This window comes from Lynx canadensis, chromosome A3 (genome assembly GCF_007474595.2).
Source record: "Lynx canadensis isolate LIC74 chromosome A3, mLynCan4.pri.v2, whole genome shotgun sequence".
NCBI classification, from domain to species: domain Eukaryota; kingdom Metazoa; phylum Chordata; class Mammalia; order Carnivora; family Felidae; genus Lynx; species Lynx canadensis.
The window spans coordinates 27,442,957-27,452,761 of NC_044305.1; the positions used below are offsets into that span (position 1 = coordinate 27,442,957).

The 9,805-nt window shown below is 53.7% G+C and overlaps 1 protein-coding gene across 7 annotated transcripts in view; it reads left to right on the forward strand.

Annotated features, from left to right (window-relative positions):
* The first annotated feature begins 347 nt into the window (after window positions 1-347).
* FAM110A (family with sequence similarity 110 member A) overlaps window positions 348-9,805 on the forward strand; it is a 131,653-nt gene continuing 122,195 nt past the window's right edge. For 6 of the 7 annotated variants that reach the window (XR_003967637.1, XR_003967639.1, XR_003967638.1 and 3 more), the window contains exon 1: window positions 6,062-6,179. The gene's annotated coding sequence lies outside the window, so the exon portion shown is untranslated. Of the gene's footprint in view, window positions 802-6,061; window positions 6,180-9,805 lie in introns of those variants that run through there. The other variant, XM_030309882.1, reaches the window with a different exon arrangement.

The following is a 9,805-nucleotide window of genomic DNA, read 5'->3' on the forward strand; positions in this document are numbered from 1 at the left end:
CGGGGGCGGGCGCCGGGGCGAGAGCGTGCCTCCCCGCCCCTCAGTGGTCCGGCCCCGCGCTCCCCGCTCCCGGCGCGCGGCGGCCCGCGCGGCCCTCGGGCTGTCCGCCGGGGGGCGCCCCGCAGCCTCCCCTCCGCCGCGCCGCGTCCCGGAGTGGAAGCGCCCGGGCGGGCTGACTCAGGGTGAGTCTGCAGGTCGCGGGGCGGCGGGAGGGGCGCGGCTGACGCACCGGCCGGGGTGACTCAGGCTCGTGGCGGGCGGGGGCGGGGACGAGGGGGCGGCCGGACCTGCGGAGCCAGGATGAGTCGGCAAAACGCCGCAGTGCGCGGCTGCCCCGGGGCCCCGTGGGAGCCTTTGCCGGGATGGCCAGGGAGGTGATACTAATATCGACAGGAGCCAAAGGACGAAAGCTGGCGCCGGCAGACACTCTTCTGCACGCTTTGCGTGTATATTAACTTATTTAAACCTCCAAACAACCCCGCCAGATAGGTGTGGCCATTATCCCCCTTCTACAGATAAGTAGACTGAGGCGCGGCGAGCTTTAAGTGATTTGCCCAAGGTCGTGGAGCCAGTTAACGTGGCCGAGCCCGGGTTCAGCTCCAGGCTGCCCCTCCAGATTGCATTTTGTGCTTCCCTGCTGGCTGCCTCTGTGCAGCCAAAGTAACTGTCACAAGGAGCCTTCTGGAATGCTGCTGACAATGTGTGGGCACTGCCCCAGACACGCGGACTGTCTCATCGCATCCTCGCTGCACCACTACGATGTAGGCGTTGGGGCCAGAATTATTGCACTGCTTTTCCAAGGTAGGGCAGCTGGAAACGAAAGTCATCCGAGCCTGCAGCCCCGGGGCCACTTACAGGGCCACCGACACCTGTTTACGGATGTGGACACGAGGCTGCAGGGGGTGGTGGTGATGGCTTGGGCCCAGATATGCTGAGTGCCAGCCCCACTCTCTCCCCTTCGAAGTCCTCTCTCCCCTCTGGTCCGGGTTCAGCACCCAGTGTTTTCTGAGTCCAGGGGGAGGTAGGCAGAGGCTCCTGGTTTAAATTCCAGGTGTTGATCAGCCGTCTATGGCAACCTTAGGACTTTGGCCCAGATATGCTTGGGTTTGGATCCCCATTTGGTCACTACCTAGCTGTGTGGTCTCAGGCAAGTTGCTTAACCTCTCTGAGTCTCAGCGTTCTCTTCTTTTAAAATGGTTGTGAGGAGATCGTGGGAACACTTAGAGATAATGGCCAACGGAGGGCAGCGTGGGGGGGTGGGTAAGTCAGTGTTTACACAGCAGTAACCAAGGAAAGTGACTGGTTCGATCGTGAACACCCAGAGTGCTGAAGGGGAGGCCCTATTTGACTGAGAGCATCAGGAAAGGGTCCCTGCGGCCGAGGCATTCCGACTGGAAAAGGGCTTGGTCTTGGAGAGGGAGAGGGAAGAAGCAGGTGACAGTTTAGGGTGCATTTGAATCGTGGCTCTGCCACCTGGTAAACTGTGTGACGTGGCGTGTGTGGGGGAGGGAAGCTCCCCTTCTCTTGCCTCAGTTTCTTCTCTGGCTCGCCAGGAGAGTAGATGAGAGTAACACACTAAGTGTTTCGAAAGGTACTTGGCGCATGCAAAGTGCTGAAGAAAAGGCAGGCAGGAAGGACATTCCCCAGCCGCAGTCGCAGCCTGAGCTCAAGCAAGGAGGCGGGGCGGGTCTCAGACCTGGCGACAGACAGACAGGCCTATCTGGTTTGATTTTCCTCCTCCTCCCCCTGGTTGGCCTCTGCACGGGGGAAATGCAGAGTCACCCTCTTGCCTGGAGAAAACCAGAGACGGTGCACCATGTGGGGAGGGGAGGCTGCCGCCTGGGCTGGTTACTGACGGGCCTGAACTCGTGAATGGCCCGTCGCGCAAAGCTGTCACGAGTGTGGATTGTGAGAATTCACCTAAGCGTCTGCTGCATTGGCCCCGTGTGGCCACTGTGGGCAGCAGGTTCTTCGGTTTTCGTCCTCTGTGTCCTAGGTTTTAATCCTTGACTTGCCCCTTGCGGTCCTCAGAAGGCTCCTGTAGCTGAAAGCGCTCACATCACTACACAACAAAGGTAGAACTTAGGACGACCCTCGTTGCTTCTTTTTGAGAGTGAAGAAAGCTTTACTAACTATTCCTTACTGGTCTTTCCTGCCCAGGAGCCTTTTCCCCCTAACGTTTTGGCAAGAGTTGTATCGAATGCCCATATGCCCATGCCCAATGGCCATGATTGGCGTAGCTTCATTGGCGGAAGTTGGAGAGCTGGCCTCTACACAGTACCTTTGTGTTTCATTTTGGATTCTCCCAAAAGTAGACGCTGGGACAAGGCCTGGGCGCAGGTAGTCTATTGGGGAAATATTCTAGTTACTACCATTGCAGAACAAACCGCTCCAAAATTCAGTGGCATAAAATCACCACTTTGCTATGCTTGCAGATTCTGTGGGTCAAGAACTCAGACGGGGCATGGTGGGGGCTGCTTGTCTCTTCTCTACAACGTCTGGGCCATCAGCCAGATGACGCAACAGCGGGGAGTGACTTGATGGCTCCGGCTGGAATCATCTGGAGGCCACTTCATTTACACATCTGTTGGGCGGTATTGCCTGTCAGCCGGAACACCTCCATGGCGCCTCTCCATGGGGCCTGGGCTTCCTCATAGCTGGCTTCTAAGAGTGAGTGTCCTAAGAGAACCTGGCAGAAACTTCATGGCCTTTTCCAATCTAGTCTTGGAAGTCATATAGCATTCTTCCTGCAGTGTTCTATTTGCAGGAGCTGTCACAAGTGTCCTCCCTCTACCCCGGCTCAAGGGAAGGGAAGGGGACAGAGACTGTCTCTTGATGGAAGGAATAGGAAGGTTCTAAAAGAGCTTGTGGGTGGGAGGTGTTGTTGTGGCCATCTTTGGAACACACATCTACTGTAGGAGGCGATGCCAGGAAGTAGTGGGGAAGGGAGAAATGCCAATAAAGGGTATATGCTGATGAGCGGGTTAACTGGGTGGGCAACTAGGGCTCACTCCTGCTAGGGACTCTCTGAAGAAGTGTCCTGCATCGTGCATCAGAACTCTCCCTCTGAGGGACAGGGGGCTGAGTATATGCTCACTGACTCCTGTCCCTCCCTGGTTGAAGGTGGCCTGAAGATGTGAAATTTCTGCCATTTCTGGTCTCATACACCAGGCGTTTGGGTATGCAGAGGACTTTCCTGAATGTTTGGGAAGATGAAAGGATTTTGGTGCCGTAAGAGGAACATTACATTTTAGATTCCCCCCCCCCCCCCCCGAAATGCGCTTGTCCATTTCTATGTACAGGATCCTGCCATGTTGCTTTGGTCTCATTGCCTCTCTCTTGTTTTCCTCTCCGTCTTCTCTTTGTCGTTCGTAGCAACCCTTGAGTTTCCTGTTCTTATCTTAGGCAGGAAGTTGGCCTCTGTCTCCTGCAGCTTCGGTGCCTGCGGGGCATCTCCTTGGGGGCTTGGGACAGTTTCACACGTACACCGCTTCTCATAGTCACAAAATGACTGCTGGTGCCCATGGGGACAGGCTCCTTCTTCATTTATGTCTTAGCTCAGCTCTCACTTAGCTGTTATTCCAAAATACCGTAGACTGGGTGGCTACAACAATAAACGCTCATTTCCCACCGTGCTGGGAGCTGGAAGTCTGAGATCAAGGAGGGGTGAGCCCCTTCCCAGTTCACAGACTGCTGTCTTCTTGCTGTGTTCTGGGCTAGGGAGCTCTCTGAGCCTCTGCCCTCAAGGGCACACATCACATTCATGAGGGCTCTGCCTGCCCCCAAACCCCACCTCCACATGCCATCGCACTGAAGATCAGGCTTCCACATATGAATTTCGGGGGGGTACGCACACTCAGTCCATAGCAGTTCATGTCCAGAAGAGAGAGAAACCTCCCCCAGCGATGATGGGGTCAAAGCCTTTCTCTTGGGTCTGGTTCGGCTGGCTTGAGTCAGCATTAATAATGTTCCCCAGAGACATGCCATGTGGGAGCTGCTTAAGCATGGGTGCTGGAGCCTGTCACCCACTGGGGTGACCGTGACTGGCGCAGAGGAGACCAGTCAGCCACACCCCTGAGGTCAGCCTCCTTTGAGCCACTCAGAGGGGCTCAGGGATGGGTGGATGTCTGGACAGATGTGAGGTTTGTTGCTGAGGAAGGGAGGAAGTGAAGGCCTGAGTGTCAGTGTCAGGGGCTCTTGGCCCACCTTGGATTTCAGCTGAAGTTGTGGGGGGAAGCTCTGTGCAAGCCGGGACTCACCCAGCACTGCCAGCTTCCCAGCCCACGCTCCCTGTGTCGTCTACATGTTCCATCCCTGCGGGAGCTTTGCTCATTCACCAGCACATGCCAGAGATGTTAGGGTGTTCACTGCCGGGGACAGGAGCTGGGGGGCAAAAGCCAGCCTTCCATTGTCACGGGTGGGCACATTGTGAGAGGTGTTCCAGACCATTTGGAACTTTCCAGACCCTTTGCAGACACCAGCAGTACCCAGCCCTGTTGTTGTAGCAGTGACCTCACTAACACACTCTCTGTCTTATTCCTCTTGCCCGCCCCCCACCCCCCCACCCCGGCTTCCTAGGATCACCTCCCAAAGACACTGCCTGCCCTTGAATCTCAGGCTCTGCTACTGGTGGGGGGAGGGGCACAAAACTAGGGCAAAGGGCCAATTTCATAGGTCATCCCCAATAGTTCTTCCTGTTGCCTGGGTTAAAATTACACATCTCTTACTGACCTTGGGCCAGTCAGTCACCTGTCTGTGCCTCAGTTTCCTAACCTGCAAAATGGCCATAATGATGTCACCTAATTTGTAAGGCTGTTGGAAGAATGAAGAGAGAGGCTGTGGGCAAAGTCCTTAGAACAGTGCCCAACACACTGTAAGTGCTCAATAAATATGAGCTGTTTGATTACATTTTAAATTAATAATAGATCTTGAAGGTCTCTCCGTGCTTTTGCACTTCCAGACTAGTCTCAGTGTGTTAGCCAAGATTCTTGTTTGCAAGTGACGAAAGCCAGTGTGAATTAGCTTAATGGAAATGGGGACACTTGGCTCCCTTGACTGTGGGGTGAAGCCGGGCCTCAGGGAAAAGTGGGTTCGGAGATGTCTTCTCTGTCTCTCGCTTGACAGAGGGATTACCTCCACCTTTTGATAAGAGAAGGCTTAGACGAGAGAGGTTTAAAACACTAAAAGTGTAACCTTGCATGGAAAAGAGTCTGGAAATAGGAAATCTGGGGCTGGGTTGGTGGCCCCATGGTCACTAGGGGCACAGACCCTTTCTATCTGTCCACTCCATCTTTTTAGAGTAGGGCTTTTGTTCTCAGATTGCCCTTCTGGATTAAGATTGATGTTCAAGTGTCAGCCTGGAAGGAGGTAGAGAAGTGGAAAGGCAAAAGGTCATGACCCCCCCTTTTTGGGGGGCTGTCTCGGAACTTCCATATAATACGTTCCCTTGCACGTGCTTGGTCAGAACGTGGTCTCACGGCCACCCCTGGCTGCAAGGGCAGCTGGGATATGTAGTCTGCATTCAGCGTGGCAATGTGCTCAGCTAAAACTGGAGTTCTCTTACTAAGGAAAGCGAGAAGGGATAATGGTAAGTAGCTAGCAGGTCTTATGACTCAGAGAGGCAGAGAGAGGAAATTTCCAAATTCTAGCCAGATGCCCACATTTGAACCAATCAGCCATGGCCATGAGGGACAGAGACTTTTTTTTTTTTTAAACCATAAGCTGCCATTATTGATTATGACTTAAATGTATGTAGTTCATTAAAAAATAATTACTGGTCGTTCGTCTGCTATCGGCTAGGCATTGTGCTAGACCTAGGGGATTTTATGATGAGCAAAAAAGACACTTCATTCTCAGTCTCGTGAAGTTTGTAGTCTGGTGGAGGAGACAGATAATGACCAAATAATCACACTGATTAACGGAAAAGTGCACTGATGGTAAGTGCTCTAAATGAAGAGCATGTGGCCCCTGAGGAAGTGACAATGCAGCTGGGAGATGAAGGATGAAAAGGGGCTTAACTCCTGAGGGTGGCAGTGACAGCAGTTCAGATAGAGTACGTCACTGGTGGCGAGAACAGCTTATGCAAAGGCCCTGTGGCAGGAGAGAGCAAAACTGCTGCAGCGAGGCATGTGGCCACATGGTTGAAGATTCAGCTAGACTGACTGGAAGAGCCAGGCCAGGTAAGGAAGGCTTCAGAAGTCACCCTAAGCGCGTTCCACTCCCCTGCCCAGGATGTCGTTGAAGTGTTTTTTTAGTAGAGAAGTGGGGGGAGTGGTAGTGACATGATCAGTAAAGATCCTGCATTTTTGAAAAGAACCCTATGGCTGCTGTGAGGAGAGGAAGGGAGGTGGGGGAGGCAGAATGGATCCAGGGAGGCCAGTGAGAAGGCTGGTCCCATTGTCCAGGTAAGAGTTGATGGTAGCTGTGGACTAGGGTGGGGATGGAGAAAATTGAGAGGAAGCTGGTGACAGATTAGATGCTAGGGCAGGGGAGACAGAGGTGGGAGAGGGGACTTCTGGGTCTTTTGGCTGCAAGCTGGGATGGGTGCTGGCGCCATCCTCGGAGGTGGGGAACCCTGGAGGAGAACCACACCGCAGCCTCCGACTTGGGCTGGTCTGCGCGCTGTTGGGATATTGGGAGTGGAGGTGGCCTGCAGGCAGATACGGATTTGCAGCTTAGAGAGGAGGTTGGAATTGAAAATGTGAATGTGCACATCTGCTTGTGGGTGGAAACTGAGGCCATGGGTGTCATGAGCTCGTTTCCCCCCCCGAGGGTACAGTGAGAGGAGAAGAGCCTAGGAGAGAACCCTGAGGAACACAAACCTTACAACAAGGGACAGGAAATGAGTTTCCTTCCTTGGGTGCAGATACTAGCGCCTGCAAAGTTGCTAGATGGAGGACCGGAGAGCTGAGCCCCGGAGGTCTTCCTCTGAGAGGACTGTGAAAAGCAGAACGGATTGTTCTGCCAGCTGAGGCGCTGAGGGCTACAGCGGGGCAAGCCTGAGCTGACGGACTTCAACAATAAAGACACTCCTGTCACAAACCGCGAAGTCCAGAGGCAGCATCCTGAGCGGGCTTCAGGGACGTTTTGCCAGGGCTCCCTGGTGTCATCAGGGATATGGGCTTTTTTCGTCTCTCCACTTTGCCATCCAGGGGGTGGGCTTCATGCTAAGGCTGGTTCCCTTCAAGGTCACGAGATGATAAGCTTCCTCGTTCATATTCAGGGAGAAGAGAGACTTGGCTTCCTTTCTCTTAAAGGAGAGGGAGAAGCGGACTTTCCTGAAAGCTTCCAGCGAGCCTCTCCTTAAGTTTCACTGGCCAGAACTGAGTCACCTCCCCATTTATCAGCCCCTAGGGGGTGAGATTACTTTTCATCCGGTCAGGACCACCCCTTAAGCTGATGGTCAGGTCCCAAATTGCATGGCTGCCAGTCAAGGAGGGAAGGACAGGATCTAGATAGTGGGGACCAGCATCGATTCCCATCTCCCTCTGGGGCGCCTTCTGTATTGCATGCTAGAGAGTTAAAAACTACATTCTCAGACTGCCTTGCAGCCAGGATAATGACAGTGAATTAGGTTCCGCCCGTTAGATGCCCCGCTGCGGAGTTCGGATGGCAGAGGTGGGCAGGGGCCATTTTCTTATTGCCTTGTCTCTTGCTACTGGCGAGATGGTCATGGAGGCCCTAAGTTTTCTGTGACAGTGTTCCAGTGTTGGGCCTCCAGCACAGTGGGAGACAGGAGACCGTTTTAAAGGCAGTGGCAGCGGCCCCCTGACCCTTGCGTCACACCGATAGTGCTGTGTTCTTGAACTCAGTAGTTCCAGTGAGCCTGCTGATATCCCTGTCTGGTTTTGGAGCAAGTGGCTGCTCCCCTGGTGGGCCGGTTCTGTGGAGATGTTCTAGGGGGTCCAGCTGAAGGCTCTTCCCCTTTGGTCCTTCCAACAATTCTGTCAGCAGCAATTCCCTGCTGTGTTAACCACTTTCTGCTTCAAGGGGATTTAATACAGGGAATGAGATGTTTGTAAAATGTGGGTCTAGCGTGGGTTCTGTTCCCTGGGTCTGAAATAAATGTAACTGACACTGCAGGTTAGAAGCAGTGTGGGGGCTCCTGGGGGGCTCAGTCAGTTGAGCGTCTGATTTCGGCTCAGGTCATGAGCTCACGGTCCTGTGGGTTGGAGCCTGACACCAGGCTCTGTGCTGACAGCTCAGAGCCTGGGGCCTGCTTTGGATTCTGTTGTTTCCCTCTCGCTCTGCCCCTCCCCCGCTTGTGCTCTGTGTCTCTCAAAAATAAATATTTAAAAAAGAAAGAAGCAGTATGTAGTCACAGAGGACTATGTGTGGCTGGTTAGGGAAGGCAACAGGTGCCTGGGCCCCTCAAAGCCCCTTTGGAGATTTTGTGTGTGTGTGTGTGCGGGGGGATCCCCAAACTGCTGTCATTGCTGGAGACATGTAGCACATTGCTCAGATTATAGCCACTTGTCCAGAGGTATGTGAAGGGAGAGGCAGACAGGCACCAGTACTAAAAGTTGAGTGTACTGCCCACAAAAGGAGGGACCCCAAAAGCTGGCCCCAGGGGAGATTGAGTTCCAGCCTGCAGCCTGGCATCCAGCCCTCAAAGCACATGGCCTTGCCTCTCAGTGAGTCCACGTTGGGGGTTCGAGTTAGGTGGCACGGTGTTGTGGTCCCCAGGGAAGTTTTCGGTAAGGTGAGGACACGTTTGTAGTTTGAAAGCTCACCAAGGCAGCTGGCAAGGGGGAGGGATGGGCTATTCAACACATTCCTGAACACCCTTGATGACAGTTGACTGGCCCTGGGGGCAGCTTACCGTTTTGGGGTAACTTTGCCTGCTGAGCCAAAGTTCCACCTTTCTGCATGCATGTACTTGCCCAGGTGTGATCAGTAGGGCTGGCCAGAACCTTCCCCCTCCCCCCGATGAAGTGGGGAACCATAAAGGGGTTGTAAACCGGCTATCAAGAGAGAAATCTGGCTCTGGCTCACAGTTGTATTTGTTTGGCAGGTAGAGTTAACTCGATTGCAATTCTTTAAGGTGACACGCAGTCTTTCCTGTGAGTTTACAGGCTCCAGTATTCCCTGATGTATCAAAGCAACCTGCTTCATTCATGCTATTGATCGGGCTCTTGAAATCTTTTGAGTTTTCGACCCCAGTTGTTGAGGAGTATTTAGGACTGAGGATGCTTGGGACCTTGTGGATGCCAAAGGACCCCTGGAGTGTGTGACCCCTGGCGGCAGCTACACGGTGGTCACGCTAAGGGGAGGGAAATGGAGTGGAAAAGATGCAGCTGCAATAAACAAGATTAATATGAAATAGGATGAATGTGTAACAAAAAAATGTAAAAAGAGAAAAAAATCCAGCTGCCTCTCAGATGCCTCCTCTGCCCACACCCCACCCCCAATCACAAGGTCTAGAGGCGCTGGTGAGTGGCCAAAGTCCCTTTAATATCCCTGAATTGCGTTACAAGTAATACTGCCGGAGGTGAGGAAGGGAGGGGGGTCTGGGGTGCGAGATGGGGGAGGAGGAGGGAGGGGGAGCGCCAAGCGCTCATACAAAATATGGCCAAAAGGCTTAGCATGCATGGAAAATTATTGCTGTCAGAAGTTCCTATTTACAGGGTCAACACCCTCCGTAATTGCTTCTGCGACCCCTCTCCCTCCCCCCATCCCTGCTGCCTCCCTTCCCAGGTGGGCCTGGAGCTGAGAAGCCCTCCCTAGAGAAGGGCCCCTGCTCCAGGGGCCCCGCCAGTCTCCACCCTCCTCTGTGGCTGGGAGGAAAGAGGGAGGGGTCGGAGAG